Source organism: Panicum virgatum, chromosome 7N, assembly GCF_016808335.1.
Source record: "Panicum virgatum strain AP13 chromosome 7N, P.virgatum_v5, whole genome shotgun sequence".
NCBI lineage: Eukaryota > Viridiplantae > Streptophyta > Magnoliopsida > Poales > Poaceae > Panicum > Panicum virgatum.
The window spans coordinates 216,659-229,265 of NC_053151.1; the positions used below are offsets into that span (position 1 = coordinate 216,659).

General features: G+C 42.6%; 1 long non-coding RNA gene and 1 pseudogene across 1 annotated transcript; one reads left to right on the forward strand and one right to left on the reverse strand.

Moving 5' to 3' along the window:
- Window positions 1-128: 128 nt before the first annotated feature.
- Window positions 129-1,660, reverse strand: LOC120681710 (annotated as a pseudogene).
- A 6,104-nt stretch (window positions 1,661-7,764) lies between these two features.
- Window positions 7,765-10,489, forward strand: LOC120681742. Its single transcript, XR_005678047.1, has 4 exons — window positions 7,765-7,932; window positions 8,015-8,060; window positions 8,174-8,742; window positions 8,857-10,489. It is a non-coding gene; the product is annotated as an uncharacterized LOC120681742 (long non-coding RNA).
- The last annotated feature ends 2,118 nt before the right edge of the window (window positions 10,490-12,607 follow it).

Consider the following 12,607-nt stretch of genomic DNA (forward strand, 5'->3'; position numbering starts at 1 on the left):
TGTCGGTCAGAAATTTTCAGTGATTTCAAGCCAAGAAAATATTCGATTGTGATAAATAGATGGTGTTCAAGTGTAGCACCATCCAAAATATCTCAATACGAAGTACAAGATATCGTTGGACCACCTCCTTTTCATGAAGAGTATGTATTGAATAAGTTATCAGTATGTGTTTTGTGTGTTGCCTTCTGTGGCTCCTACTGACTTCATTCATTCTCAAAGCACCACCATATGTAGGAAGTTTTGAAAGAAATATCTAGTCTGGCTCTAAACACTGCTAGCTCTTCAATTATTACCAACATATCAAGGAATATAATCTCCAAATTAAACCTCATCTTCCTGTGACCAATTTTTTTTTCACTCTGGTCGTCACTTTGATAATTAACTCCCAGGGCAGAAGGTGACGTCATAGCTGGAGGCGCCGGAGCACGTGAAGGTGCTGCTGGCGTCGTCGTAGGCGTAGCTGTACGCCGCCGGGCAGGCGCTCTTGAAGACCTGAGAGTAGCTGGTGGGCCCGCACGCCGCCGGCGTGCCGTACTGCCCCGTGCAGCAGTAGCGCGCGCTGCCGTAGGCGTTGCAGGCGCTCTTGCACGCCACGACAACGCCGCCGCCGGACGCGGCCACGACGCGGAGGTCCGCGGGGCACATGGCGTTCACGTCCCCCGCGCACGCCGCCGGCCGGCAGTCCCCGCCGCCGCCGCCCGAGGGCGCCACGCGCACCGGCACGTTGAACCCGTCGACGAGGCTCACGTCGTAGAAGTCCTGCCCGCCGCTGCCGTGCGCGGCGAGGGTGACCTCCACGAGCGAGACGGGCGGCGCCGGCCCGCGCAGGCGACGTCGCCCGTGCCACAGTCCGCCGTGGCGCAGGAGAAGCGGCCCGTGGCGGAGTCGACTGCGCAGCCCGTGCGCGCCCAGAACGTGCCTGACCAGCTCCCGGACGACGGCGCGTCGAGGTGGGACGTGGCGGACGGCGCCAGGTAGAAGCCGGAGCGCGCGAGCGGCGGCGAGCTCGCGCCGTGGAGCGCGCCCACCCACACCGGGTGCTGGCAGGCGTTGGTGAAGCGGAACGACGTCGCGCCGTCAGCGCCCAGCGCTGCATAAATTATTCAAAGACGCGTTTTAATTGCGAAATAATGTGTATTTGCGTTCATGATGGAATAATTGATGGAAGAATTCTCGAAAAAACGAAAGAAAGAAAACATTCGAGAATTAAGCGTACTAAATAAAGCTCAAAAGATTAGAACTAACAAAACTGATTGTTAATCCAATTTCACTCACAGATCGGAACTAATTATGGAATCTTATATGTTCTCTGTAACCATTGTTACAACAAGGAGGAAAACATGGAATCCAAGAACACCTTATTATTAACACAATAACACTATGATGATGCAAAAGCTTATGTGGAAAGGTGAATTCCAGACCTGTGAAGAGAAGCAGCAGAAGAACCAGGAGAATGGCAGGAGAAACAACCATCCTGTTCCTAACAGCATTGCCGGCGGCGGGGAGTTGGAAAAGAAGGTGAGCTACCGCCATGGTAGTTAGCACGCACGCACAAGGAACCTAAATGGATGAATGGATCTCGCAAAGAACAATCACAAGTGCACAAGCAACATATATATATAGAGAGAGATCTATATATATAAGTATCTGCTGATATTTGGACGTGTAAATATATACAACATATATATATATATATATATATATATAGCAAGTAGAATCAACAAGAATCCTGCCCTCTGGTACGGTACGGTAGTTGCAGCTTAGATATAGATCGGCGGCCGGATAGAAGAATGCGTGGAGGGGAGAAAAAGGTATGCATGCAACAGATCGAGAAAAAGTTTCCATCTTTTCGGCGAATTTATGTTGGGCCTTCACGCTTGGCATGGGCTCTCTAGCAAGCTGGCTGATTGCTAGCAAGCTGTTGCAACCGAAAAAAGAAGGGCCAAAGGCGATGCAGATTTAATTGGCATCACGTACGGGTACGCGCGGACCTATCATCAGTTCCACCGATTAAATTAATGGCGGATCTGGACATCCATCTAGCTCTCTTTTCGATTTGGTGAAGGTTTGGTACACTCCTGTGGATTGGAGAAACCGTACTACTGTAGATGGCTGAATCTTTGTCTCTGCTGGCCAGGGGTCAAATGACTGGTGAACTGATAAAGAGGATCGGCAGGACCCGGGCCAACCTATTCATGCAATCCCCAGAAAAGGTTGGCAAAAGTTGAAGCTCTGTAATAAGAGACTCCGATCATAAAACAATCGGGATTTGGGGTGTTTGGATGCGCTAAAGCTTAGCTCTAGATGTGCTAACGGGCTAAACATGAGCTAATGAGACCTAATCAAAGGATAAGGAGTAGATTGTAATGACTAATTATCCATTATCTATGTAATTAGATCAACAATTAGCCCACATTTAATCCTACTATTTGGCACTACTAGGGAAGTGCGGCACGTATTTAATTTTTCTTCCATCAAGCAATGATGTTATTTATTTTCTTTCAAAAAATAATACACATCTTTCTTTTTCTTTCCATAAAATAATGATGTCAATTAATATCCTTCCAAAACCATTAAGCAATGACGCTATTTATTTTTCTTCTAAAAAATAATACATGTGTTTCTTTTCCTTCCATAAACAATGATATCAATTATTATTCTTCCAAAAGAAAAAATTATGTGAATTATGGATCAATGTATGTGCAAAGAAAAGTATGTGTGTGCTAAAGGAAAGTAATACGTGGGTACAAGAGGTGGGTATACGAAATTGCTGGTATAAAAAGTAATAGGATTTTGGTGGAAAATATTGACGAAACCAATCTCCCTCTCCCTTTCGTCAAACCTTTTGGCCTGACAAGTGGGGCCTTCGTGAGGGGTACGATAGGCCTAATCTTGGTAAGAATATGTACAAAGGAAAGTACGTATATACTAAAGGAAAGTAATATGTTAATACACGTCTTTATTTTCTTTACATAAACAATCATGTCAATTATTATCCTTCCAAAAGAAAAAATGACGTGAATTATGGGTCAATGTATGTGCAAAAGAAATTATGTGTGTGCTAAAGGAAAGTAATATGTGGGTACAAAATGTGGGTATAGGAAATTGTTGGTGTAAAAATTAATAGGATTTTGGTGGAAAACATTGATGAAACCAATCTCCCCCTCCCTTTCTTCAAACCTTTGTGAGGGGTACGGTGGGCTTAATCTTGGTAAGAAAGGTTTTCAATTATTTCAGTTTTTTATAGATATAAGAAAATGAGTCATCAACCATGACAGTTTGTTGCTCCAAAATCTTCATTTTTCACAAAAGATAGTACGGGAAAAGATCCTTGATGTTTCTTTCTACTGGATACATAAAAGCTGCACTTGCGAATTCAATGACTACAGTAATCGTATGGACATCACGGTACTATAAAAATAATTTGTAGGAATGTCTCATTTTTTCTAGAGATAAGTCAAAAGGTAACCCGCTCCTACAAAGGAAGAAGAGCTACTATAGCAGTTGACCCTCCCCCTGAAAATGTATTTCTAGGGGTGAGTGATGGCATCATCCGCCTCTATAAATAGTCACCATTTTTAGAGGCAGGTAACACCATCGTCTGCCCTAAAAATCAAAATTTACGGGCGGATGATGTATTTGTAGGGGCAAGCGATGACATCACCTCCCCTAAAATGCATTATTAGGGGCGGGTGGTGGCATGACTCGCTCCTACAAAGGATCTCATAGAATTCATAATTTTTTTCATATGATTTCGGATGAAGACAAACTTTATACCAAAATTGTAGACCTTGACAAGATCTAAAATTTTGTAGTTGATAATTTTTTATTTAAGGTCATTAAGAGTCCAAAAAAGTATTATAAGTTCTCTAGTTTCAAAGTCTACAAGTTTTGATTTGTTTTCAAACAACCTCGGATGCAAAGTAGTTCTATATCAAAGTTGTACCGGTAAGATCTAAATTTATAGTTTATACATTATTCATTTAAGCCATTTACTAGTTGTGCCCTATATATAGCTATGACTATATAGTATCTCATACAAATGAAGTAATCTTTTCAAGTTTTCACAATCTTAACCTTTATATACACTAAAATATGTCTGACATATTTTTCCGTATCTATAGTTTACAATAACCATAATGTAGAAGTTTCATTTTTTTTATTTTTTCTTCTAGATTTAAAGATTTAAATGAATTTTGGTGATAAAATAAAAAAATATTTTTAGGGGCGGGTGATGGCATCACCTGCTCTTAAAAATGGATTTGTAGGGGCGAATCATGGCCTCATCCGCCCCTACAATCGATTTCAGAGTTAATATAAAAAATAGCATATCCTATAGAGTTACAAGCGACTGTGTAGTATGGTGGAAAGAAAGGTACGCGCGAGGCTTGAGGTAAACGGTTTGAACCCCAGTTTACGCATGTGTACATATTTGGTCAAAAAAAATTGTACCTCGGTAGAAGGGAAATTTGAAGGAGCGGGTCATGGCATCACCCGCCCCTTTGTAGGGGCTGTGAGCCCCTCACCCGTCCGAGTGACGCTGCGACCCTCCCCTACAAATGCATTTATAGGAACGGGCCCTATAAATCAATTTTTAGCTGTGAGAAGTAGGTCCGGGGACCACATTCGTTCAAAAAATATATTTTTATCCCCCTCTAAAAATCTTTTTTGCAGTAGTGTCACAGTTTCATTGCTAATTACTATTTAATTTATCTTACCAAAAGGTGCTTGGCTAACGTAAAGTTTCACTTTCAATGCATCACAATGTAGAATCCGGATTATTGATAACTCCAGTTATGAATTCAACTTTTTTGCACTATTCTAAAAGAATCTAGAGCTGAAAATATGTACACTCTTATGCTAGAAGAAATCCGAGAGCAACGGGAGCAACTCTCCACTTTAGGCCTATCCCTGTTTCACACGTGTTAGTTTTTTCTTATTTTTATTTTTTTACCGCTGGACCGATAATAACTCCGCTCGCCCACTTTGTCAGTCGCTTCTGTGTTGCTGGGCTTTGCCTGCCGTGCGCGTCTTCCGTGTCTACTTAACATTTCGCTTTCCAGCCTTTGGCCTCTTATGCTGGAAGAAATCCGAGCAACGGGAGCAACTCTCCACTTTAGGCCTATCGCTGCTTCACACGTGTTAGTTTTTTCTATTTTTTTTTACCGCTGGACCGATAATAACTCCGCTCGCCCACTTCGTCAGTCGCTTCTGTGTTGCTGGGCTTCGCCTGCCGTGTGCGTCCTCCGTGTCTACTTAACATTTCGCTTTCCAGCCTTTGGCCCAAGAAGGCAAGAAAACAATTTCTTTTTTTTTTAAGCGGCCGACAGAACCACACTGGCAACCTGTTGCATGGGTGTTTCACTGTTTGTTGCCCCAGTTGCCCTCCTCGACTCTCGCGGTCGTTCACTCCTGCAGTAGTAGTCACTGGCCATCTTTCTTTAGCTCCTGCATCGCTCGTCAGGTTCCTAGGTAAGCTACGGTCTTTCTCTCACCATGCTCGAGGGCTCCATGCACTTCTTATTTTTTGAGTTTAGTAGTTTACATGTCCCTTTCTACAACCTACTTGACTTCTAGCTTACATGGTTTTGTTTGCTTTGTGCCTCTTGATTTTAGATCAAGGACAATTTGAGTCTTACCTAGAAATGACAAATTTCAAGATTGGTCTGTATAACAAGATATATGGGAGCTGTGTTCTACATAGCCTACTCTTGATCTGCAAATTCTGGACGCGGAAATAAGTTGTCCATATATGATATGATTCTTAAGATTTGTGATGGTTGGTTAAATGGCGAGCAGGACATGCTCATAGCTAAATCAAAAACATAATTTACTACGAGTTTGATGTCCATATTGCTTGCATTTTTCCGTTCAAATTTATGTGATGACTGCTTGCTACTTATTTCGATCTATAAATGATCTGTGCTAAGCTTGAAAAAATAAGGTGCCAGATGCATTTTTCAAAAAGATTCAGCAAATTTCTATTTTACGTGTCATGTGATACACCAATCTTAACCATTTGCAAACACAAGACGCAAGTATTCCAGCAGGGGTCATGAGACCAATGACTCAGACTAGGTTGCAAGTTCTGCGGTTCAATGTGACGGAACCGCCAAATTAAAACTCTAATTAAGCGTAATTGCCGTCATTTGAACACACCGGGCGCATTAGCTTAACGGCTTAATTTGGCGATCCTTTCTCAACCTACGGCCCGATCGAAACAACACTCACATGAACCAGATGTATTTCATTGGAATTTGACTCAAAATGGACAATTCTCAGTGAAATCTCACTATCCGGCTCTGATTAATTTAGATGTTCCCAACCTAAACAAAAGACTATGGAAGTTAAAAGCCCCTCTGAAAGTCAAAATTTTCCTTTGGTACTTACGTAAAGGTGTACTGCTCACAAAAGGATAACCTTGCGAAGCGAAACTGGCATGGTAGAAAAGTGTGTTGCTTTTTGTCCCAATGATGAAACAATTAGGCACTTATTCTTTGAATGCCGTTTTGCCAGATCAGTGTGGTCAATAATTAAGATCGCCTCAGGCATGTCTAGTCCTTCTAGCGTGTCTCACATGTTTGGCCCTTGGTTAGGAAGTTTTCCTAGCAATCTTAGGCCTCTCATTTTGTTAGGTGCGGCTGCAACTAGTTGGTCACTGTGGCTTTGTAGAAATGACTTAGTCTTCGAAAAAAAGCAATCTTGTTCTCCTTTACAGGCTATCTATTCTATAATCCACTGGCTTCAATCATGGGCTACTCTTCAGAAGGCGGAATCGCATGATGTAACTATGAAGGCTTCACAACACTTGGCACGGGAAGCCAAGGATATCTTTCCCTGGGCACATGGGTGACGATCTAATCTTAGAATTGAGTGTCACTAGAGTGTGCGTGATTTTTTTGCCCTCTCTTGGCCGTGTGTTTCTTGCTAAACAGAGGCCGGAAGCTTCTTTCAATGCTTTGTATCATCTCAATGAATAGTTCTTGAAAGTTTAATATAGCTTCCCTTTCCAAAAAAATGGATAATCTTGACGTTGTCTGCTTTCTTCTGACGAACAGCAATCACTACAAGTCTGACGAGCCGACATGGATGCATGGTCGAGGTCCACATGAAGAAGAAGGTGCTCATGGTAGCCACTGCTTACTCTGAGTCCAAGGACGGAAGCTCGTGTGGATGTTTTGTCGATAAGGGCACCATAGAATCTGCTAGAATAAACTCTGAAGGTCATCTCTCCTCCTCCTCCAGTGAGCTGCCACGATACCTAGATGGTGGAGGTAGACATAACCTTAAAACCCCGCACCTCATAATCGGACGGGAGAGGGTGCTTCTTGATTCGTGCAAGCGCCAGCCCCGCCCCGCGCCCCAGCCTGCGATAAGAAGGTCGTTTTCTCGCGAGAAAACTGCAGAGCTTCTCTGTCTCGCAGCTCCATCCATCTGCGCTCTCCCTCCGTCTCTCGCTACCGGTCTCCCTGTTCCCAACCCTAGCTCTCCCCGTTTCCAAACCCTCTCCGTCTCACCCCCGGTTTGGACTCCATCCGCACGCACACGCACCCCACATGCCACTCCAATCCACCCCCTGCGAATTAGCTTATTGGTTTTTTTGCCACCGCCAGAAAGTGGCTTCGCAAAATTGCCATCGCCGTCGTTGGCTTCGCCAAATTGCCATTTACAACGTTGGCAGCTCGATTATTCTGCCATTTGGTCATTTTAATTCATTTACCTTTACTTTTCCCATTTACAGCCACGCGAATGGACTACTGTGCCCCTGGGGCCTTATCCTTTCCTCTCGTTGGTCCCTGGACGGCTGACCACGAGCGCTCATACCCGCTCGCGCGGCTTGCTCGGGGACTCCTCGTCTCTCTCGTCGCCGGCGACGCACGTCACCGGCGCCCTCCCCGGCGGCCAGCGAAAGAAGAGAAGGTGCCCTCCCAGGTTTGAATCCGTCCCATGAAGCCTTCCCCTTCCTGTTTTTGCATCGGATTTGGATTAAAATCGGTCTCTCACCAAACCCTAGGTCGATCTGGTGGCATGGACTGTGACCCAGAGGCTGTTCCTGCTACGTAAGTTTCTTCCCTTTTTGGTAACTGAGATTGTTGTCGGTGCGAGTAGGAGCAACTAACCGAAGTTAAATCCTAACGTTTCTTTTCATTATTTGCAACTCGATTTCGAGTAGGTTTGAAAATCGTGAAAATATGGCAGCAGAACCTGTGCTCCCTCATATTGAATGGAACAATATGGCAGCAGAACCTATTATTAGTCCTCAAAATGTTCCACCAGAACCTGTGCTCCCCCAAGTAGATTGGAACAGTCTGCAGATTACGGGGCAGTATGAGGAAGATAGGATGGAAATTGTAAGTGAAGAGCAGATGTATGTGCTGTTGGGTTTGAGGGATGAAGATGAGAGGGCACAGAAAAAAGAGGAGGACAATGAGATGGTGAGAGCAATGCGCAGGACTGTACAAACTGATGATACTGCAGGTGCTGCAATTCCTGTTAGTGATAGCATTCCAGATGAAGTTGTGATAGCCTATGATAAGGATCATCCAAGTATGGATCTTGGGACTATGTACCCATCAATGGTTGATTTTAGGCTGGCTGTGAGGCAATTTGCAATCAACAATGAATTTGCACTGGGCACAGAGAAGTCTGACAAGAAGAGGTTCAGGGGGGTTCTGCAAGTCTAGTGCAGACTGCCCTTGGAGGATTGTTGGAACTCAGCAGGATGATAACAGAAGCATCAAGGTGCAATTGTGACTACTGCCTTAACTAACCAATTGATGTGTACTACCTGACTTGCATGTATATGTTTATGTCTATTATCTAAACTAACTATTCTTGCCTTGGAATTGAATGCAGGTGACAGTTTTAGTTGACGAGCATAATTGTGTCTCAAGCTGCAGGATGAGGACCACTACACCATCAAAGAATTGGGTTGCAAGTAAGGCTGAAAGTATCCTTAGAGTGACACCAGACATGGGTGCTAAAGAGCTGCAAGATAAGTTGGAACAACAATATCATGTCACTCTTTTCTATGATACTGTATGGAGGGGTAGAGAATTAGCACTTGACAAGGTTTATGGAAAATGATCTGAAAGTTTTGGGATGTTTAGGTGGAAGGCTGAGGTACTAAAGAGAATGCCTGGGAGTGTCGTTGAAATTGATACTTTTGAGGTAGATGGTCAAGTGTATTTTCATCGTTTTTTCTGTGCCCTTAAGTCATGTATTGATGGCTTCAAAGAAGGATGTAGACCATACTTGAGTATAGATTCCAGTGCATTGAATGGAAGGTGGAATGGACATTTAGCTTCAGCTATAGCAGTAGATGGGCACACTTGGATGTACCCAATGGCTTTTGGATTCATAGCTTCAGAGACAGAAGATAATTGGACTTGGTTCATGAGACAATTAAAGCAGGCAATTGGAGAGCCACCGCTTCTTGCTATCTGCACAGATGCTTGCAAAGGACTGGAAAACTCTGTGCAAAAAGTATTCCCTACAGCTGAACAGAGGGAGTGTTTCTTCCACCTGATGAAGAATTTTCAGAAGAGGTTTCAAGGATTTGGTAGGATTTATCCAGCAGCAAGAGCTTACAGAGAGGATATGTTTACAGAACACATGGCAGCAATTTTCAGTGAGCCAGATGAAATATGGAAGTGGATGACACAGTACCACCCTCTCTTGTGGTACAGAACTACAGATGTGGTTTCAACCCAGAAATCAAGTGTGACTTCATAACCAACAATTTAGCCGAGGTGTTCAATAATTGGATTAGAGGTATCAAGGACTTGCCAGTTGCTGAACTAGCTGACAAGGTGAGGGAGATGATAATAGTTCTATGGAGAAAGAGGAGGAGGATTGCAGAAAGGCTGCCAACAGGCAAGATTCTACCTGCTGTAATGGTTCAGCTGAAAGCAAACACTAGAGGTTTGGCTCATTTGAAGGTTGTCAAGTCTGGTAGTTGGAGTGCAGAGGTCTGGGACTACAGCAAGGGTGGTGAAAGACAGAGTGAAGCTCAATGAAAAGACTTGTACTTGTCAAGAGTGGCAGCACATTGGAAAACCCTGTCAACAAGCTTTGGCATTCCTAACAACACAAAAGAATGTTGATCTTGAGCAGTTTGTGCATCATTATTTCTCAGTGGAAAAGTTCCAAGCTGCATATGGTAGGGAGATTGAGCCACTGGCAGACAAGTCACAATGGCCTCGTGTGCGTCTCCCTTTCTCTGTGTGCGCCCCACTTACCAAGAAGAATGTGGGGAGGCAAAGAAAACTAAGGTTCAAATCATGCCTTGAAAGAGGTCACAGGAAGAAAGGTGACAATCATGACACCAATTCAGCTCCCACAAATGGTGATGGGAACCCTGACAACTCAGCTCTCACAAACTCTAAAGGGAAGAAGATGATTAGAGGCCCTGTCATTTGCAAGAGATGTGGAGAGAAGGGCCACAGACAAGCTAGCTCCAAATGCCCACTCAATGGAACTAAGAAAAGGCAAGTTGACCTAATTTTAACCTTGCTGTAACATGCACATAGCCCTATTTCTAAAATTTTATTTTATTGCAGGAAGAGGAAGTCTAGGAAAAATACAACAAAGCAAAGAAAAGATTCAGTAAGTACTCCACAAAGGCCAACTAGGGACCAGATACTACGAGATAGCCCTGGAAGGATGACTAGAAGGTAAAATATGAACTAATTTTATAGACTGCTCCCATTTAATGGTTTTGTAAGTGTTTATTGTTGTAACGAATTTATCATGATTGAGAGAAATTTTTAAATAATTGATTCTCCTATGTTTATACTGTGGAAAGTTTATAGTGTTGTACTTAGTGGACTTAGAGATGATGTGGATGGCTTGCATGCTGAGAGAAATAGAGTTAATGGTTGTTAGTAGGCTTTGCTTATATATGTTATATAGATATACCTCGTCTCAAACTATAGATCATTGAATTGATTTCTTGAAATTTTATATTTAATCATTCATTTTATTTGAAAGTTTGTGTAAATACCATTTTTTATGATTTGATTTTTCACCATAAATATTTTTAGAATGACTTATAATTTTTAAGTATTTGTACTAATAATTTTTTAAATCTTCAACAATGACTTATATAATTTGAAATAGTACGAACGCAGACGTGTACCTATAGACCTATATATTCCTAAACTAAATAGTCTATTTGGATACTACTATAATATAATATAGTGCCTGCAGCAAAACAGATCGATTTTGGCTTACATTTGCTAAGACTGTCTCCAGCAAGGACGTGCATGCACTGTTTGCGCACTGTAGCATAGAGTAAGATGGGGTAGGGAATAGTGGATAGAAGGTGAGATAGAAGTTCTTGCTGGAGATAGCCTAAATAAAAGAGCAGCCTGCGTCCACCGACATCGTGCGGCTGGCAGCCATTGGAGTCACGCGTCGGAAGTGGATGGCTGAAGCTCTAGATGGAGCTCAAAACTCCCACGCCTGTAGATGTACTGATTACAGAACAATATCTTGAGATCATAGAACTCTCAGACAAATATATTAAGGTCTTAATAGTGGCTGAGTTCAACACAGATACACTATGGCGAGTACTTGAGTTCCACACAGATACTTGAGTTCACATCAGAACAAGTTCACAGCTTAATAGTGGCTGAGTTCCATACCCATACAGATACATGACTAGCTTAAACACTTAATAGTGGCTGAGTTCACAGCTTTCCCCTTGGAGTAATTTTTTTTGGCTGGGCTCTTTTTAGCCTTTTTCTTTGGAGTACTCTTCTTTGCTGGACTTTTAGTGGCCTCCTGGACGTTTGCGGTAGAAGTGGTGGTCTATGAAGAGGCGCCTTGCTGTGATGAAGTGCCCTCACCAAACAAGAATACAAGGCGGCTGTAGCAACAATAAGAACTCTTTTACGGTGGTTGGAACGATACCTACCGATACCATCCGGTACCACGATTTCAATATTTTATTGGCTAATTAGTAACATTGTATGGGTACTGGTCCCACCATTTTTGGTATTGGTTCCACTAAAATGGTACCACCGGTACTATTTCCTCGGTACCACCTATTTTCGACCGTTTGATCTCGTTGGATGGACGGTTCTTATTGTTTCCAAACACTGTAAAAGCTATATATATTAACAGTGCAAAAGTACTACAGTTTTAGCTATACTATCATATTCAAAATAATGTTTTACCAATGACAACCAAACATCTCTTGATCTGAGATTCTACGGGCTTTATTTGAAAGCGCAATATATTTGTAGTCTCTTGGTAATACTGTTGTATTGAAAAATACTATAGTATTTTACCAAAAAGTTGTTTGGCAGCTCTAGAAAAACTCAGTGCCTAAAACCAGCGTTGCCATAAATGGCCGTGTAGTCCGTGTACACACCGTGTGCACCCTACTAAATAGTCAACTAATTTGTTTGTATTCCATTTAATCGGCTGTGTAGTTTGACTACTCTCTAAACGACGGGTGACCGATTAGATTAACCTTGCCTAAAACCATAGTTTCTGCAATATTACAATATTTCTAGAGTATTACAATATTTCTAGAGTATTACAAATTTTAATGTAGATACCAAAATTTTTTACTATCTCAGAGAATGCAGCAGAACCA